The sequence below is a fragment of the Ovis canadensis genome, chromosome 16 (assembly GCF_042477335.2).
Source record: "Ovis canadensis isolate MfBH-ARS-UI-01 breed Bighorn chromosome 16, ARS-UI_OviCan_v2, whole genome shotgun sequence".
Lineage (NCBI taxonomy): Eukaryota > Metazoa > Chordata > Mammalia > Artiodactyla > Bovidae > Ovis > Ovis canadensis.
This window is the reverse complement of record NC_091260.1, coordinates 20966459-20986507: the sequence shown is the minus strand read 5'-3', so window position 1 is coordinate 20986507 and position 20049 is coordinate 20966459. Positions and strand designations below refer to the sequence as shown.

Genomic DNA, 20049 nt, shown 5'->3' with positions numbered 1-20049 from the left:
CATCAAGAGGCTTTTCAGTTCCTCGTCGTTTCCTGCCATAAGGGTGGTGTCATCTGCATATCTGAGGTTATTGATATTTCTCCCGACAATCTTGATTCCAGCTTGTGCTTCTTCCAGCCCAGCGTTTCTCATGATGTACTCTGCATAGAAGTTAAATAAGCAGGGTGACAATATACAGCTTTGATGTACTCCTTTTCCTATTTGGAACCAGTTTGTGGTTCCATGTCCAGTTCTAACTGTTGCTTCCTGACCTGCATACAGATTTCTCAAGAGGCAGGTCAGGTGGTCTGCTATTCCCACCTCTTTCAGAATTTCCCATAGTTTATTGTGATCCACACAGTCAAAGGCTTTGGCATAGTCAATAAAGCAGAAGTAGATGTTTTTCTGGAACTCTCTTGCTTTTTCTGTGATCCAGCGGATGTTGGCAGTTTGACCTCTGGTTCCTCTGCCTTTTCTAAAACCAGCTTGAACATCTGGAAGTTCATGGTTCACATATTGCTCAAGCCTGGCTTGGAGAATTTTGAGCGTTACTTTCCTAGCATGTGAGATGAGTGCAATTGTGCGGTAGTTTGAGCATTCTTTGACATTGCCTTTCTTTGGGATTGGAATAAAAACTGACCTTTTCCAGTCCTGTGGCCACTGCTGAGTTTTCCAAATTTGCTGGCATATTGAGTGCAGCACTTTCACAGCATCATCTTTCAGGATTTGAAATAGCTCAACTGGAATTCCATCACCTCCACTAGCTTTGTTCATAGTGATGCTTTCTAAGGCCCACTTGACTTCACATTCCAGGATGTATGGCTCTAGGTGAATGATCATACCATTGTGATTATCTTGGTTGTAAAGAAGGCTGGGGCTGAATAATTGATGCTTTCAAACTGTGATGCTAGAGAAGATTCTTGAGATCCCCTTGGACTTCAAGGAGATCAAACCTGTCAATGCTAAAGGAAATCAACTCTGAATATTCATTGGAAGGACTGATGCTGAAGCTGAAGTTCCAATACTTTGGCCCCCTGATGCAAAGAGCTGACTCATTGGAAAAGACCCTGATGCTGGGAAAGGTTGAGAACAGGAGGAGAAGGGGACGACAGAGGATGAGATGGTTGGATGGCATCACCAACTCAATGGGTATGAGTTTGAGCAAATTGCCAGAGATGGTGAAGGACTGGGAGGCCTGGTGTGCTGCAGTCCATGGGGTTGCAAAGAGTCGGACACGACTGAGCAACTGAATGAAAAACAAAGGCTTTGAGCAGTAGAGTTCTCAGGTTATTGAACTCATCATATTGGCAGAAAGGAAGTGTGTTTTCTTAAACACTTAAATGAACAGGTGCTTGTCAACTGATCTTACAAAGGTACCCAGCCCATTTCTGGCAGGATTGGTGCTTTTCTTTTGTTCTCTGCTAGCAATCAGTTCATCTCTTTGCTCTAATGTTAATTACATGACATTCGCTGTTTCATTGTATGCTTCCTACTGTAGGGCAGGAGTTTCCAAGGGCAAGGACCCTGAACTACTGTGGGTGGAAAGTCCCTTGGCTTTTGGGAACAAATGGGACCCAGAATACAGGAGGAGAGATGGATGAGGGATTTGGAGGCAGAACCAGAAAGATAGAGCTCTGAAGGCCTGATATGTGACCAGTTGATGTTATGAAATGTTGATTTCAAAATAAGGAATGAAGTCTTTGTTCAGAATGACGTGATATCTTAAGGATGGGGTAGTAAAAGGAAAGAACCATAGTCATTCTTTCCAATAGTTTAATGTAGTTAGAAAAGGGAAATGAATTGGTAGAGCATAACTTGGCATGAGCTCATTTCAGAGATGGGCAATGGATGTGGTCTGGAGCTGATATTACAGACTGTCCTTCAATAAATCACTCATTTGCTGTGATTAAGTTTACTGGGTACCTTCCACACCTGGGATATTTTGTATGGTATCGGTGCTTTACTAAATGCTTTGTCAGCTCTCATCTAAAATGAGGTTTTCCCCACACATATGTAATATAAATTTACAGGCACACAGCTAGACAGATCTGTAATACACATGGGCACATACACATGCGCTGAGTCAGGGGACGGCATATTTTCTGTAATTTGGCTAATAGACCTGCTTGCTCCAAACTATGGGCCCTGCCTTTCTTCCTCTATTTGTGTCTTTGAGTCAGTGTTTCTGAATCAAGGCATGATTTGTTGGTAGGGAAGATCAAGGCTTTATATCCACGACCATCATTACCATATTAACCTGGATTATATCACTCCATTAGTTAGCTTTCACCTACTGGAAGATAGGAATGTAAAGAACTAGGAGATGAAAAGTAAATGTGTATGTGTATATGCTGGGAGTGCAGCTAAGATAAACTAAATTTAGTTGCCTTATGAGAAGTCCTAAGATGATGAGGAACAGTGATTAAGCATGACCATGTATTTGGCCTTGATATTATTAAATAGATTTATTTCTTACAGTTCTGAGGCTAGAGGTCCAAGTTCAGGTGCTAGCATGGTTGGGTGAGGGCCCTCTTCTGGATCACAGACTTCTCATTGTGTCCTCACCTGGCAGGAGGGGCTAGGGAATGGGCACTCATTCCATTCATGGGGCCTCCACGCTCATGACCTAAGAACCTCTTAAAGGCCCCATCTCCTAACCCCATCATCTTTGGGGTAAAGTTTTCAGCATACGAGTTTGCAGGGGAGACACACACACTCAGGCCTGCACTCACCACACCGTGTATTCTGTTGATGCAAACGCTTTCCACCTCTAGAGTAGGTAGGGAGCGGTTCAGTCCATGGCACGTGAAGACCTGCCTTGATGTGCTGTTTACGTCTTTGCTTCAGGTTCTGCAAAGCATAGCCTTTAGTTCCTAGTTCCTCTCTAACAGTGCATTTTCCAGAATAATGGGCTCAGTGTTGCTTTAGGGAACATATTGTTATGTGAGAACCATAGAAAACATGGTCTGAAAAGGGGACTTCTCATTTTCCTGAGGACTTGAGTAAACAGTCAGAGGGAAAGGGCCAAGTTCTACCTGCCTCACGGCAGGCGCTGCAGGTTTTGGAGCACATCCAATCCTAAGAGCCACCTGCTTGTCCAAGTTCACGTTGACAGAAAGACAGAGCCTTGTTTTTTAGTCTCCCTTGGTGAGGACTATCAACAAGGAACTTATATGCCATGAAACAGAACCATTCACTCCAATAGAAGATATGCATATTTGAGTATTAAATTCTTTTCACCACGTTTTTGAAAAATCGAAGTAAAACTGGTATTCTGTTTTCATTTTTTTTTTAATAGCTAAAGAACATTTGTTTTTCACCAAGGCTTTATCTTGAGGATGTAACTAAACTGCGCCACCACTCCCCACCCCAATTTGAAGGAGGATTAGTACAGTGGATGTTATAAAGCAGATATGAACAGTTTGAGGGGCTGGAACCAATATTAACTGACAAAAAACAACTTCCATCTAAATCATCATAAAAATGTTTAAGTAAAAAAAAGGAAGGGAGGGGGCAAAGGGGTTTTCAGACTGAACAAGATCATCACATTTTATCTAATACATTCAGTTCTGGCTAGGGTATGCCAGAATGGAAACAGGGTAACTGTAAAACAAAACTTCCACTACAGCACACTGCACACACCTGTGTTCCAAGCCCACCCCCATTCCCCTAATGCTTCCAAACTCAACTGTTTCCCAGCCTGTTGGGCCTGTCTACAAAGGATGTAGATCTTCTCTTTAACCCCATCTTTGTTATAAGGCTGGCATGTCTGGGTATCAGCTTGGTAAACAAGGCAGCTGAGGTCTGCCAGGTCATCAGTAAAATCAAACAATTGACTGATATCAAATGTGATAGAGGGGCTGTTGGGATTCATTCTCTTCAGATGTTCTCATACGTTTTACAAACACCTTCCATGCGCTCATTCACAGATTCATAGTCAGCGTAAGTTCTGCCTTCTGGCCTCTTGGTAGGCTGTACCAGCAAGATGGCATGAGACATTGAGCCAGTCTCCTGCTGCAGCCGATGCCAACTCTGCCACCGTACATGAGCGTATCCCTCTGTTTTAATTTTTAGCTGAAAATCAACATTAATATATAACTTATGAGTTGGGTGATTAAATGATAATTTAAATGAAAATATTAGGAAGTTTAATGGTAGATCTGAAAAGAAGTTATGTGCTGATGTCCTGGGGGATTGTATCAAGGATAGTGTTATGTAGTTAACTGGTATGACTTTCTAGAATGTAGGAACTGTCCCATGAGGAAGGCCCTTTCTGGAGGAGACTTGAAGTTGGCTAGGCTCTCTTTTCGGAGAAGGCAATGACAACCCACTCCAGTATTCTTGCCTGGAAAATCCCATGGACGGTGGAGCCTGGTAGGCTGCAGTCCGTGAGATCGCTAAGAGTCGGACACGACTGAGCGACTTCACTTTCACTTTCGTGCATTGGAGAAGGAAATGGCAACCCACTCCAGTGTTCTTGGCTTGGAGAATCCCAGGGACGGGGGAGCCTGGTGGGCCGCCGTCTATGGGGTCGCACAGAGTCGGACATGACTGAAGCGACTTAGCAGCAGCAGCAGGCTGTCTTTTGAAGAAAAGGCACATCCGAGCCATCGGAAGCAGAATGGAAATCTGCCCAGATTTCTAAGAAGAACATGGCACGTTTCTTCAGGATGCAGGACTGTTCCCGTTTTGGGACATTTAACATGCTTGGTCACTGGGTGCCAACAGCCAAGGTCTATTCTCATCAGCACTTCGAACATTCTCCTCTTTCCCCTTTCCTTGTAAGTATGCACAGGTCCCCACCAACATGAAAAGACCAAATTATCTAACAAAAGCCCCTTCATTTTCCTCTTCACTGCAGTAAAGGTGATTCCCCATAACCTTCTAATTTCCAAAGACCATGGCCCCTCTGAGTCCTCATTCCCCCTGACCTCACTGCAGTCCCTCATGAGCTCTACACAGTTGTGTACTACTATTATTTAAAATTACGTATTTTTGGCTCTGTGCGGATTCTTCATTGCTCTGAGTGCTTTCTCTGGTTGCAGTGAGCAGGGGCTACGCTCTAGATGCTGAGCACTGGCTGCTCATTGTGGTGGCTTCTCTTGTTGAAGAGCTTGGGCTCTAGGGCGTGTGGGCTCAGTAGTCATGGCTCCCAAGCTCCAGAGTACGGGCTCAGTAGTTGTGGCCCATGTGCTTAGTTGCCCTATGGCATGTGGGATCTTCCTGGACCAGGGATCGAACCCGTGTCTCTGGTCCAATTGAATCCGCATTGGCAGGTGGATTTTTTATTTTTTAACCACTGAACCACCAGGGAAGCCCACAATTATGTATTATTATTGAATTATTGTTTAAGCTCTTAAATTGCTGCTGAACTCCTCATGTGTTTGAACTTGTCTCTCTGCAAATGTCTCGAGAGTGGGATCTTATATTTCTCTTTGTCTTTAGTAATATTCAGGACAATGTATTTAATATTTAATTTGTTAGTTGAAGATTTTTTTGGTAACTCATTGCACTGTTTTAATATTTAATCTGTAGGAAAGTTCTTTTCTGTTTTAATCTTGAATCTCCACTGCTGATTTAACATCCTAATTGTATATGTGATAGAAATTTGTAGTTCTTCTTTTTTTCTTTCTTAATCAGGGCAAAGGTGAGACCCAGATTGGGTCTTTATTTAGACTGCTCCTCTTAGTCTTGCCTCAGACAGAAGAGCACATCTGTGTTCATGCGCACACTTGCACATACAGACACATTCACAGATAGACACATGCCTAGGAACATACCAGCCGAGCTGGGAAAGAGTGAGGAGCAGCGAGCGACTTAATGCAAATCGGGGTCAGTTCAGTCCCTTTGCTGCCTGTCTGGTGGTGAGCTTCTTGCCTGAGGTCTTGGTAGTAACTTCCCACTGTGTTTCTCATTGAATGTTAAAACAAGGCCCATAGAAAAAGGCACAAATGTAGAGAAATAGAGACCAGCACAGGAGTGTAGGTGAAGAGACCTAAAGACGGAGATCCAGGCAAGGAACTACAAGGAGAAGCACAGACACCGAAGCAGAGAGAGTAAGCCGGAAGGCAGCAGGGAGGTTGGGAGCCAGGAGGAAGCTGGGGAACAGGACACCAACTCCAAAACTATCTCTGGCAGGGGGAATTTAGCCTGCTTGGGTGGGGGGGAGTGGGGCAGGGAGAGTGTTGGGAAGGAGAAGCAATTTTAGGAACTGGATGTTCCACCTCCCCTTGGGCCTGGAAGCTGTGCCCTGTTCAGTGGTGGCCTGCCCCAAGCCTCCGCACATGAGCCTGCCATCCTGTTCTGGTAGCTGAGAACCGGGGCCTGGCTACTTGGAAGCCACAGGAGCTGGGGGAGGTCCCAAGACCCCTGGGAGACTCTGGAGGAGGGGATGGGTGAAGGACAGGGCCTGAGGCCAGCTCTGTCCTCGAGATGGGCTCATCCAATGTCCTGGCTGCTCTGGGGGCAAGCACAGTGGGGGTCAGGGGTTCCGCAGTGGGCTGGGGCACTGGAGTTGAAAATCCGCGGATCTCCTGGACTCTGGCAGTTTTGGGAGGCCCTGAGGAGTTGGGTCCAGGAGTCGGGGGAACCTCATCAAAACAGAACATGGCAGTTTTAAGTTGGTAGGGCTGGTGCCGCATGAAATCCAGAGCCTTGATGCCCTGCTTAGGGGCTCCTGAGGCCCTTGGGATTGGGTCTTACTAGGGAGAGTTTGGGCAGCTTGGGAAAAAGGGTGAGAGCAATAGGAGGTGGAGCACGTATATTGGGTGAATATTTCCAGGAAGAAGGCAGTGAGGGGGTAGGAGAAGGGTTTCTGGGCCTAGGGCCAAGGCCAGGACCAAGTGGAGCTTCCACCATATACCTGTCCGCTCAGCTCTGAGGTATGGCAAACAGCTCCCCTCCCCTCCCCTGAAGCCTTGGTGTTTCAGGGATTTCAGCAGAAGCGGCTGCCCCGTTCACTAACCCATCAAGGAATCCTCGAGAAGGAGGCTTAGGAGCCACTGGGGGTGGAGTCTTAGGAGTCGTATGGGGTGGGATCTTGGGAGCCATTGGAGGCGGGGTTTTAGCTGTCATGTGAGGCAGCGTCTTGTAACTCCTGCCCCCTGGTGGCTGCATGAAGTTGCAGACTTCAGCCCCGAGGCTCAGAGCATCCTCTTCTGGACCAGATTCTGCGCCCCCAACCCAGGGTTTTTCATCCAGGTTTTGCACCAACGATAGCAGCTCGGGGTTGGGCGAGTTCTTCATCTCCTCATTTCCTGAGCGGAACATCTGCTTTCGGGTTCCCCGACGCCGGGCCTCTTGGAGGATGCCCGTGCGAGCAGCTGGCACGGAGATGTGTTGCTCCTGGGTGCTAGGGGCTCAGGGGCCGCGGAGCTAGGGGTAGGCGCTTCTGGGTGCGCAGCAGGTCGCAGAGGTGATGACAAAGATAGAAGTGGTGGAGGTCATGGCTAGCGGGGTCGGTGTCTCTGGGGCTCCGCCTGGTGTAACAGGACGATTAGGGGCTGGGATGTATAGGGAGCTGGTGGCCGTCACGGGGCCGGAGGGGCGTGGGGTGCTGGGGGAAGCGGGGACTGGCACGTGGCTGGGAACCCCTGAAGTGAAGCTGGGCACAGGAAAGGTAACCTGCGGAGGAGACAGGAAAGGCAGTGGGGCGGCGCTGAGGCCTCCCAGGCTCTCATTTGCACTCTTGGGAACTAGGGGCCGGAAAATAACCGGGGTGGTACCTGACCGCTGCCCTTGTAAACCGGGAGTAAAGGGCCTAGCTGAGCGGTTAAAGATGCTTGGAGCTGAGGTAGAGGTTCCACAGCCAGGGAGGAAAGGTCTGGGGGCTGGCTACAGGGGCTGGATGGGAGCAGAGCCGCCTCTGGCGGAGCGCTTTGTGGCCGAGGTGGAGACTGCAGGCCCTGCCCATTGAGCGTGGCCGCTGGACCTTCCCGGGCTAGCTGCTAGGTGATGGAGGCTGTGCACTGGCGCTGCTGTTCAGAGCTGGCCCCTCGCCCGGAGGCCTCACTCGGCTGCCCTCCCAGCCCCCGGCCCTCTGCTGTGCCTGAGCTCGGCCTGGTAGCTCCGTGTCCAGGTAGGGGCTGTCCCAGTCGGATTGGTTGGTGAGGCTGCGGGCGTAGGAGAAAGCCTCTTTGTCCAGCTCGGACTCACTGGTTGGAGGCAAGCCGTCCTCCTCCTCAGCACTGGTCCCAGCAGCAGCCCCAAAGCTCACTAGGGGGTACTTCTTGTCTCTCTGCCAACGTTTCTTAAACATCAGTACCCCCTTGGAGTGGAGGTTGGGGGCTGCGGAGAGCAGGGAGGCAATCGTCCCGCATTTGGTCTTGGCCTCCTTCACACTCCTCTCTTGGAGACTCTGCCCTTTGTAGCTTGGGTTGTTTGGCCTTCTGGGTATAGGTGGTGGTAAGATCTTCTGCCATTGGGTGGGGAACAGGCCCCACCATAGGGGTGAGACGAGGGCCAGGCCGGAGGGGGCCATGGGGCAACAGCAGGGGCTTGGCAGGGGGTGGCTGAAGAGTTGTCCCATCCTCCCAAGATGGGGAGCTCACACGACTGTCACCCTGGCTGGGAGGGCCAAGGACAGCAGGTGCTGGCTCTGCGGGGCTGTCAAGACAGGTAGACCTCATCTGGTGGGGCTCCTGGAAGGGTGGGCCTTGTGGGGCCTCGGCAGCGGGGTCGCTGGGGCTTTTCCTGAGTGGCTGGGCCGTCAGCATCACTGTCTGTCTCTCCTTAGTAAGCCTCACTGTCAGGGGGCGAGAGGAGGCGCCCGGGCTGGAGAGGTGGGGAACTGGAGCTCCTGGGTGCTCCGGACTCTGGAGACATGGGTCACAGTGCCTGAAGCTCACCCAGGGGTGGCGGTCGCACAGGCCCCTCATCCTCTACCCGCCGCGCAGTGAGGACAAGCTGACTCCCTGATACATCGACGAGGCTTGTGGCACTGGCATGAGAGAGGCTGGTGCAGGAGACCCCACTGGTGGCCAAAAGCTGATCCCTCTCTTGGCGTCCTCCTCTGCCCGCCCAGCTCCATCTTCAGATTTTCCTATGCATGAGCACATACGTTAGGACCGGAAAGATGGTGAACTATGCCTGGGCAGGGCGAAGCCAGAGGAAACTGGTGAAGGTCCATTGCGGTCCTGACGTGCAGGTCAGTCGTCCGACTATGGTGCCAGGCAATCTGTGTGACTTAATTCCACCCTCTCAACAAGTTATTACAATGGCATTCCTCTTTTCTCCATTCTACAAATGAAAGAAACTGAGGCCGAGATTAAACTACCCAAGTTAGGGAACTGCAGGGACAGACCTTGAACACATGCTGCCTAGACGCGAACCTGCTGCCCTTTGAAGTCCAAGTGCTGCCGTGATTTCCCGGTGGTTCACTGATTAGAACGCTTGCATTGTCACAGCCAGGGGCACGGGGTTGGATGCCTGGTCAGGGAACTAACATCCTGCCAGCCACATGGCCTGGCCAGAGGAAGTAAATGTATAAAAGGTATACTATATCAGAATAATCTTAATTTTTAAAAATCCCCAAACCAAAAAACATTGTTTTCCATCCTGCAAGTCTTATAACCAGCAACGGTCATGGGTGAGAGAACCTCCAAGACGGAAATCGAAGGGGCCAGGAGTCAGCATGAAGTTGCTACAAGACTTTCTAATATGTCATTGGAAGGAGAGTTACTCAAGATAGTTAATTGCATCTCGGTTTGGGGTGGGACCATAAAGTTACCTCGACATCTCAGAGGGGGAGAAAAAAGGAGATAAGACTCCTCAGAAGCCGCCGCAGACGGCCATCACAGAAAAGAAACTAGCGCGTGCACAGTAGTTACTATTCTTACCATAGGTGGGTCACGTTTGTTCAGATCACAGGAGCCCAGGGGTATAGCTGGATGTTAGTCACAGTAACAAAACAGTTTTTGACTTGGCTTTTGAAAACATTTGAACACCAGTTCTCAGTCTGTTCCTCCTTTCTGAGACACAGCTTGAGAGACACACCAGGCAGAGTCTTTTCTGACAACTTCAACTGCAAAGCTCTCATCTTCCTAAACTCTTAAAGCATTTGCTGTTTAGCGTTGCTTTCTCCACTCCTCGCCTCGTGGTTACTGCTGCACTGCTCTCATTAGGCTGCTCCTTCCAGCATGGGTATGGCCAGGCAGACCAGCGACCTCTCCAATCACGGCTTCAGTGTTCCTTCTCAGTTCTTATCTTGCTTTGCTTCGCAGCTTTTGCTCCTTTGTTCATTTCTCTTGGATTTTGTCACATTCGTGCCCTTCTAAATTTCTAACGTGGACGGAGGAGCCTGGTGGGCTGCAGTCCATGGGGTTGCTAAGAGTCCGGCATGACTGAGTGACTTCACTCTCACTTTTCACTTTCGTGCATTGGAGAAAGAAATGGCAACCCACTTCAGTGTTCTTGCCTAGAGAATCCCAGGGACGGGGGAGCCTGGTGGGCTGTCGTCTATGGGGTCGCACAGAGTTGGACATGACTTAGCAGCAGCAGCAGCAGCCGCCCCCTTCTAAATTTCTAACATGGTAATAGATGGTTGGGAGTGTGGAATCTGGAACAAGACTGCTTGGTTTTAAATTTCCATCCTACCATTTAATTGTTGTGTGCCTTTGAGCAAAGTGTTTAACCTCTCTATGCCTTACTTTTCCCATCTGTAAAATGGGGACAGTAGTGGAAGGTACTCTATATGTTTGTGAGGACTGGATGAAAATTGGCTAATACAATAAATAGTGCTCCGTAAATGTCAGCCCTGTTTCTCTGTTCCTCAGTGCCTTTTGTGAGCTCTGCTTCCTCTGCCTTTCTCTTGGAGTTTTCCAAGTTTCTGTTCTAAGCCCTTTTTGAGTTTGTGTGTATCCATTCCCTTACTCCATCTCATTTACTCCCAAATGACTTTAATTACTGTTGCTGTATTATCAAAATCTTTCTCTCCAGCCCAGACCTCTTTCTTGAACTCCAGGTCCCTGCTTTTGACCTGTCTTGGACACCAGTCATCACATCTCAAGCTCGTAATGGCCGGAACTCGTTTTTATTTCTTTCCAAGTCATCTGTCTGCCTCCCCTTCCACTTTCCCCTTCTTGGCCAGTGGTACTGTCGTCCGCATTGTCCAAGCCGGGAACCAAGGAGTTACTGTAGATTCGCTCCTCCTGGTCCTTATGCCCTACATCTAGTTAAGCACCAAGGCCTCTTCATTTTGTTCTTTAATCTCTCACATTTCTTTGTCCTCCCTAAAACGTTGCTTTGAATCAGGCTCTCACTGTCTTTCACCTAAACAATAGCAATGGTCTCTTGGTTGACGTGCCTGACTTTGGTCTCTCTCTTTTCAGTTTATCTTAGCCCTGTGTCACAGTGATCTCTCTAACACGCAATTTGGGTTGCTTGCCTCTGTTGCCTAAAGCCACTAACTGGCTTTAAGTTCATATTACTTAGTATGATGTAACACTGGGGCCTGGAAAAATTTTCCATCTTTCTCTCCCACGACTACCCTATGCACACTTTCAGTAGTCCTGGAGGTGTTTGTAGCTCCATGAATAACCCTTTCTTGAATGCTTCCATGTAGTTACTCCTATTTCTTCTACTTGGAATGTCCTCCCGTTTCACGGTCTACCTGGTGAACATCAGTGATTTTCAACAAGGGTTGCTGTTGGCATTTGGGTGGGACAGTTCTTTGAGCAGAATCAATCCAGTATTATTGAACGCTCAGCATGCACGGTTCCTGATGCTGAATGCCAGGAGCTGTTCCCTTCCCTCTTCTGCTCCTCCCCTGCCCCACCAACTCAGTCATGTAAGAACCAGACATGCTCTGCCCTCATTTCCAAATGCGTTTCTAAGTAGGAATGCCCCTAGTAAAAAGCAGTTGTATGTATTCTTTAAGACTTAGCTTAGGCCTTATCTCCTTGGGGAACCATGCCTGCTACCTCGGCTACTGACTGATTTGAGTGTTTCCATCTCCCCTGGATTCGCAGAATTCCACACATTTTATATTCTCATTGTTTTCCGTTTTCTCACTGGGCTGGCAGTTTCTCTAGGAAGAACTCATCCCTGCATCCCCAGTACCTAGGATATAATAGACACGCAATAAGTATTGTCAGGCGAGTGTATGCTCCTTGGTTCTTTGTCTCGTCACAACAAAGATTTGGAGTGATGGACATTAAAGCCCTCGGTGTGTCGCAGCTCTCAGGTCTTGGACGGAGCATGTTATAGCTCTCAGGTCTCGAACGGACTGTGTTATAGCTCTTAGACAGATCAGTGTTTCAGCTCTATGTTACAGCTCTATTTTATTTAGATAATAACAGGAAAATCCATCCTCGAGGCGTGAGGGCATGTCGACCCAAAGATGCGAAGAGAAGAGCACCGCAGCGCGTGAGGAGGAGGGGGGAGAGAGAGAGAGAGCACCCCAGCCCTTTGGCTCCTCTTTTTATGTTTCTTTTTTTCCCCCCTGGGCCTGCCCTATGTAAATTGGGTTAGCCAGGAGTGTTGTTTATTCTCCCTGAGGTCCTCACTCCAGTCGGACCTTCCTTTGTTCTATTTTCGGGGGCTTTTCTCTTCCTTATCTTTTAGCCACCGCCATTTTGGACCCCTTTTTCCTATTCTAACTACCTAACAGTATTTATAGAGAAAGTGAATGGTTGTGTTTTCCTTGGTATATAGTTAAGTTATCTGTTCCTCTAGCTTATTTGCCTGTTTCATATCAGTATACCCTTTCTTTTCAAATAGATTGATAGACAGTTGAAGGGAGACATTTATACTTTTTTTTTTTTTACGAGTACTAAGCATATATAGGAAGTTCCGAGTAAATGTGCTAAACTAAATGAAACATTTAGAAACTAGCTGTTTCTCTGAGGTTAAGCTTCATCGCTTTTAATCATTAAGGTCATATTTCTAAATGTGAAAGCATCATTTGAGAATTTCTCCAGGCTTTACTCATTTGTTCCACTAGTCTTATAGTTTAGAATTGGGTGCAGTAGTCTAGCTATTCTGGTTTAAGAATTTAATTTTTGTGGTTAGTAGGTGGAGAGTACCTTTTTGTTCCTGCAAAGACTGTATAAAGCCTAGTTGGGAATGGGGAGGTGGATGAGGGTGGTGCAAAGCCACGGTTTGCTGTCTGAAATGCAGATGAGAGCCGTGGGGGAGGTGGTGCCTTCCACCTCTGGTTGGATTTGTTGACATCTCAGTAGACATGCCCTAAGTTATCGGGAGAATTTTCCATGTGCCTATTCCCCCAGCTACTTTATTTTGTCTCTGTAGTCTATTTAGCAGTCTTTGGGTCAACTCTGTGACAAGACGACCTTAGGTAAGTTACTGCCTCACTTCAGATACTTTTTTGGCTTCGCATTGCCTCTAGAAGGGATTTTCAATCAGAAGTATGTGGTTTTTTAATCTTGGATCTCACAAGCTTAAACTAAGCCCGTGACTCCACAAAAGAGAGCCAGTTTCATGACTTAGTTACTTTGTTTCTTGCCCATAAATAGTATTTCCTAGTTTGTTCACTTATGTTTCTTCTCTAACATAGTTCTGAATTTCTTTTGACATTTTAAAATTTGAAATTTATTCTTAAAGCTGTCACACAGAATAATCAAAACATGTCACAGGCTGAGAAAGAATCCTAAAAATATTTTAAGCAGTAGTGATATCATTGGAAAATAAGGGCGAGAGGTGAGGGGCAGTGGACCACCTATGGTTGCCACTGCAAAAGAGAAAATTGATTAGGATACATAAATTCTAACATGGCTTTTCAAATTGACCATTTTATTGAGATAATTGTACAGTCGTGTTCAGTTATAAGAAATACTATTAGTTGTTGTTTAGTTGCTAAGTTGTGTCTGACTCTTTTGCGACCCCATGGACTGTAGCCCGCCAGACTCCTCTGTCCATGGGATTTCCCAGGCAAGAATATTGGAGCAGGTGGCCATTTCCTTCTTGAGGAGATCTTCCTCACTCAGGGATCTAACCCACGTCTCCTGCATTGCAGGCAGATTCTTTACTGCTGAGTGCCCGGGAAACACTGTGGAGAAACTTTATACTCTCTGCCCAATGGTAATATTTTGTAAAACTATAATAAGCTCAATTGCCCTACAGCTCAAATGGTAATGAATCTGCCTGCAATGTAGGAGACCTGGGTTTGATCCCTGACTCGGGAAGATCCTCTGGAGAAGGGAATGGTAATCCACTCCAGTATTCTTGCCTGGAGAATCCCTTGGACAGAGCAGCCTGGTGAGCTACAGTCTGTGGGGTCGCAAAGAGTCAGACATGACTGAGCATCTAACTACTACTACTACTAAGATAAATTGATATTGACCGTGATACAATGTACTCATCTTATTCAGGTTTCCCAGTTTTACTTATATTTACTAGTCTCTGTGGTCTTAAATTTCAGCATCCTTTTTTGTTACCTGTGTACGTTCGTGCATTCACCGCCACAGACAAGACACTGAATGGTTCTGAAACTGCTAGGATCCCTCATGCCGCCCTTGTGTAATCATGACCGCCTTCCCTCCTTACCCTCCCAATTCTGTATTCCACTTCTGGCCACCACTAGTCTGTTGTCCATTAATTTTTCTCATTTAAAAATGTTATCATATGTGGGATTATGGTCTGTGACCTTTTGGGACTGGCTCCTATTGATCAGCACAATTTCCTAAAGATCCGTGTTGTGTAAATAGTTTGTTCCTTTTAATTTCTGAGTAGTATATATTGCTGACTTGGGCATGTACACATGTCAGTATGCACGCAGACAGCAGACTGTGCTGTCTTCAGCATTCAACTGTTGGAGACGTCTGGGCTGATTCTAGTTTTTGGCTGTTATAGGTAAGGCTGTGACCAATAATATACAGGTTTTTGTGTGAACATAAAGTTCTATTTCTCTGGGCGTGGGGGAAATACCCGTTAGTGGAATTACTGGTGGCAACGTGTATTTAGTTTTTAAGAGATTGGCCCAACTGTTTTCCAGAATAGCTATATTATTTTGCATTCTTACCAGCAATATGTAAGTGATTAGTATCTCTGCATCCTTTCCAAGATTTGGTTATGCCACTGTTTTTTGTTATAGCAATTTGAATGGTATATTGATATTTCATTATGTGTGTGTTTTTTTCACATTTATAGCCTTCTAATATCTTTTGTACATATTGTGTACATATATTTTCCAAAAATGGGTTTATACAATATGTTTTAAATAACTTTCATTTTAAATTTAACTTGGAGTGAACATCTTTCCAAGGCATTAAGTATTTCTTTCTATAGTAGATAAAACAGCTGTGTAGCATTCCAATACATGAACCAAAGTTCTCTTTCTGAATTAATTGACCTAGAACATAGTATTTGTCTCAGGTATAAAACACAATCATTCCTTACATCTATATAGTTATCCCTCGGTACTCATGGAGGACTGGTTCCAGGCCCACTGGTGGACACTCAGATCTGTGGATGTTCAGGTCCCTTGCATGAAATGGTATAGTGCAGCCAGCCCTTTGTATCTTCAGGTTCCACATCTGCGGATATAGAAGACTGATTGTATTACGAATTGATCACCACAGTAAATCCAGTTAATATCCATGGTGGTTTCAATTTGCATTTCTAAAGTGGTTAATGATGTTGAACATCTTCCCATGACCTGATTTGCCATGCAAATATCCTCTTCAGTGAAGTGTCCATGTCTTTTGTCCATTTTCTAACTGGACTGTTTGAGCGTTCTTAATATATTCTAGATACTAGTCCTTTGTTGGGTATTTTCTCCCAGTCTGTAGCATGCCTTTTGATCTCCCTCACTTGGGCTTTCACAGAGGAACACTTTTTAATTTTGATGTCTAGCATGATAAAAAAAAAAAAAAAGGTCTTAGTCTTTAATGTCCAGTAGTCCCTTGAGAATCTGAAAGCTGTAAACTCTTGTCAGAAAAATGCACATCACACAAAATTTCATACCTAAATTTTTGGTGTTCACAGACTCTATAAGGTTCATCAATGAACTATAAGTCGTATGAATCCACTTAATTTGCAATAATCCTGCAGAAGACTCTGGGGAGAGTTACTTTTCTTTTGTTGAAGTAAAAAGTGGAGAAACTCTATAATTTACAAAATAAGAGAAAGCTGTATTAGCCAGGCTTTATTCTGTTGAGGACCTAACTCAAATGCCTCTTTCTCAGTAATATTTTTCTTGACTACTCTGGGATACATTGCCAGATTGCTGCTTTAAACTTCTTGGGCTGAACAGCTCTGCCAAGAAAACAGTCTTTCTTGTATTGAATTTGAGCTTTAAGGCATCAGCAAGCGAGTGAGCTTGTGGGCACGTCCCACCTGCCAGTTCAGTTTTAATAGCATGACTCTTTACAGTATGTGACTTATTTTTCTTGCTCCATTTCCTTGTTTTATAAGGATGAGTGCAAAATAAGAAAATAGAAATGAGATGCTGGTAGTGAAGCAAGGGTTGATAAATTTGATATGATCACTGTCTGTGCCCAAGCAGAGAATTGTCAGCATCAGTTAGTTGTATTAAACTTGATCATGCATTCCATTAAGATGGAAAAGTAAAAAGCTCATTGTCAGAAAAACTGGAGTATATTTTGTTTACATTCTGACTCAAAGCGAACATGAAATTAGGAATGTTGTTAGGTCTTTGGCACAGCAGTCTCGCCCCCTGGAAGTCTGTTGTTCACTTTTGTTGAAGATTTTCGTTTATTTATTTAAAATGTTGGCCGCGCTGGGTCATCCGTTGCTGCGCGGGCTTTTCTCTAGTTGTGGCGAGTGGGGCTACTCTAGTTGTAGAGATGCGGGCTTCTCATTACCGTGGCTGCTCTTGTTGCAGAGCGCAGGCTCTAGGGCATGCGGGCTCAGTTGCCCTGCAGCACGTTGAATCTTCCTGGACCAGGAATTGAACCCATGTCCCTTGCACTGGCAGGCATGTTCTTAACCACTGGACCACCAGGGAAGTCCTCGTTGCAGATTTAGTATGTGTTGTTTTAGGGATGAATTGTGTGTTAACGTAAGAGGCCAGTGACCTTTACTTCCTCTGGTTTCCAGACCTGTTACTCTAATTTATCTAATTCCTCAGTGTTTCATAAAAATATCATGAATCCGGGTCTGTCTTCATGCTGAATCCTCCTTTCTCTTGTTCTATCAATGTAACTCATTTATCACTTCATGTGCGTCCTAGACTATCGTGTTCCGCCAGCTCAGGGGTATTACTCTTTACCCTCAACTTTTCATGGCTATAGATCTTATCCTGGCCAGGTTGTTAGCTCATCCATGCTAGGGACAGTATTATATGTATATGGTATATATTTTATTATCCCTCCCATGACAGCCTGCATAGTGTTGTGCAGTGAATTGACTTTGACATGAGAGAGGAGCTTTAGAGCTGTGTTGCTAATAAGGACATTGACGCCCTGATAAGATGGAACTTGCCCACGATGCTTGAGTGAGTGAGCTTTGCATTGACTATGAAGGATACACTAAACAGATTAATAGTAAAAGTGAGCTGGTAAAGGGAATGTTCCATTGATGTATAAAAAGGCTTTTTGAGGGCTTAATCACTCTGTGTGCAGATACATCCTGTGAAATACAAGCAAGTGTGACTAGTCTGGCAGACTATTTTGCTAGCAGCTAGCGCCTGCTCCTCTTTGTACTTTACAAACGTCCTCTAATTTAGGCCGTCCCATTTCAGACTGACTGGCTCCCCTTCTTCCTCCCCACCCCCCAGTCGTTGGAATTAATGAGATCCTTTTGAATGGTTATTGTGTTGCCTGCTTTCTAATCTTCAGACATTTCCCCACACTGAGTTCACCAAGTAATTCATAAAGCTGCTTCGACCTGCATAAATCAGGTGGGTAACTCCAGTCTGAAGCAGGTCTGTAGACACTGCTGTGTATTCGGCAGGACGTTTATTTCTGAAACCTTTTTCCTGCCCATCCATTGTGTCGGCATGGAAGGTTTTTACTTGGACTTACCTCCCGTTTAACGGTTCTTTCCTCCTGTTAGTATAACAGTTGTGAAATACAATTAAAATTCTATACTCCAAGGTTCACTGAAGGAGTGGTGAGTCAAGATTTCCGTCCCCAGTGCCGCAGGTTTCAAACTAAGGTAGCAATAGAATTACCCCAATAGTAATTGCGCTCTGCTCTTTGAAGTTTCATAGTGGAGGGGGAATATTTGGTTCTGTAAAATCAAATACAATTCTGTGGAGTTAGGATGTCCCTGGTGGTCCAGTGGTAAAGAATCTGCCTTGCCGTGCAGGGGGACATAGGTTCATTCCTGGTTGGGGAACTAAGATCCCGCATGGTGCAGAGCAATGAAGCCCATGTACCCCGGAGCCTGCATGCCACAACTGCTGAGCCCACACCACAGCTGGAGCGTCCGTGCACCTCCACGAAAGATCCCACATGCCGTGACTAAAGATCACACATCCTGTAACCAAGGCCCAACGCAGCCAAATAAAAACATGAATGAAAAATCCTGTGCAGGTTGACGGTGTTATAGTGATGTGGTACAGTGCGCTTCAGAATTCCTGATACCTGGGAATTCTTCAGGGCTGCCAGATGAGGCTGAGCTGAATAGACCTCGTTCGGAATTCTTCAGGGCTGCCAGATGAGGCTGAGCTGAATAGACCTCGTTCTTACCCTTTCACCCCAGTTACTGCCAAATGACTTTGATCAGTCTAATATGTAGAAGTTATGGATGATTTTATTTGAAATAAAGATTCAAATGCTTAAAAAACCCTTTGTGTATGCTTCATATGCAATGATTGGACTTCCCAGGTGGCACCAGTGGTAAAGAATCCCCCTGCCTATGCACGAGGTGGGAGAGACACCAGTTTGATCCTTGAGTCGGGAAGATCCCCTGGAGGAGGAAATGGCAACCCACTCCACTGTTCTTGCCTGGGGAATCCCCTGGGCAGAGAAACCTGGCTGGGCACAGTCCATGGGGTCGTAAAGAGTTGGACACGGCTGAGCATGCATGCATTGTAATATGCGATGATGATAAATGATAGTTACAGCTAGGATTTATTGCGTGCCCATTAAGTGTTTTCTCTTTTTACTCTATCAAATCTCTTAATCATCCCAACAGTCTTAAGAGGTAGGTACTGTTACTGGTTCTACTTGACACATGGCCCAGGGAGGTAAGTAACAGGCCCAGAGTCGCACAGAATAGGGTAGAACTGGTGTTCAAACACAGTCTGTTTCTGAGCCTATACTCCTCGCTATGAGGTTCTCACAGCTTTTTAGCCAAATGAATTTCTGTCTTTCAGATTGTAGTAATGTTACAAAAGGACTGTGCTGACGCCAAGGAGAGCATGGGCTCTGGGGTTAGACAGGCTGGATCCACATGCCTTGGCCACAGTTAACCTCTTGGTTTCATTCTCAGTCAAATGGCACAACTTTGCTGAGCTTTTCTTTGCCCTTGTGAAGTGGAGACAAGGGTGCTGGAGGCCCTCCTAGCTGAAGAGGGCAGGTATCAGGAAGGCCCTTTAAAGTGAAGCTCCTTAAAAGGGGGACCACAATTCAGAGGTAGCAGTGGTGGAGAAAAGATTTGCCTGGGGTTCTAGTTTTTGAAAATGAAATTAAAATTCTGAAAATATTTATAAAATTTATATTTTATTCCTTTGGCTGAAAGGCAGCAGAGCATCCTGGCTAGAGCTTACAGTTCTGGAATGGCTGCTTAAATACCAGCCTAGCCTTGTTCAGGGTGACCTAATACACAGTTTTCAGCTCTGTTGACTCTTAGAATGAACATAAGGTGAATTGTGTGTGTGAGAGATTAATTGAAGGAGGTTGTGACTTCTTTTTGGCACAACTTATACAGTGGGACATTGATGTTATCTTATTTGATTTGCAAAGCATTATTATGAGGGTCATTTTTATTAGAAATACCCGAGATTGTCTTCTATTTTCTCCTAGGTGGGAAGAAGTTACCCGTATTCCTTTAATGTTGAAATTACTGTCTTTAAGCTTTTATCTTATTATTTCTTTTTACTTGTTAATGGATCTCTGTCACATTCTCATTGATTGTTTTGTATGTGACTTGAAGTTCTCCAGTACTCAAAATCTCTTCTCAATTTTATTTAACCTTGAAAGGGAA

At 45.8% G+C, this 20049-nt stretch overlaps 1 protein-coding gene and 2 pseudogenes across 5 annotated transcripts in view; 1 reads left to right on the top strand and 2 right to left on the bottom strand.

Annotated features, from left to right (window-relative positions):
- ARHGEF28 (Rho guanine nucleotide exchange factor 28) overlaps positions 1–20049 on the top strand; it is a 346403-nt gene that overhangs the window by 40684 nt on the left and 285670 nt on the right. The gene's annotated exons all lie outside the window — the stretch shown is intronic.
- Positions 3574–3978, bottom strand: LOC138929769 (enhancer of rudimentary homolog pseudogene; annotated as a pseudogene).
- LOC138421953 (synaptopodin 2-like protein pseudogene) lies at positions 6234–9027 on the bottom strand (annotated as a pseudogene).